A 450-nucleotide genomic window follows, 5' to 3' on the forward strand; every position below is an offset into this window, starting at 1 on the left:
TTTTTTTAATTTTGTCTATTTATATGAACTGCAAAATAACAAACCTTTTTACATAACAGATGTGATTGGCGAAGTCTTAGACTTTCGTTGTCAAAATATTGTTAAATTTGGAAGGAAAGAAATGACCAAAGTGGAGTTTAATCTAAGAGATATCAAGTAAGTTTAGTTACTTTAGTTTAAACAGATGTTAACTATTATTGTTAAATCTAATTTATTTTATTAAACTAAAATTTTAGAAACCAACGCATCCAATGTTGCATTACCGGTAAATCAGCTGAGATATTTTCCCAAAAAGTCAAACAATCCAACAGTGGAGATATATGTTTAATCAGATTTGCTAGAGCCTTTAACTACCAAGGTATAATGATATTATTAATTTTTTTTTACGTTCCTATATTTTACTTGTGGTTAGCTCTTTGTTAAAACGTTTTTATACCTGTTTTATATGAT

This window comes from Brassica oleracea, chromosome C6 (genome assembly GCF_000695525.1).
Source record: "Brassica oleracea var. oleracea cultivar TO1000 chromosome C6, BOL, whole genome shotgun sequence".
NCBI classification, from domain to species: Eukaryota; Viridiplantae; Streptophyta; class Magnoliopsida; order Brassicales; family Brassicaceae; genus Brassica; species Brassica oleracea.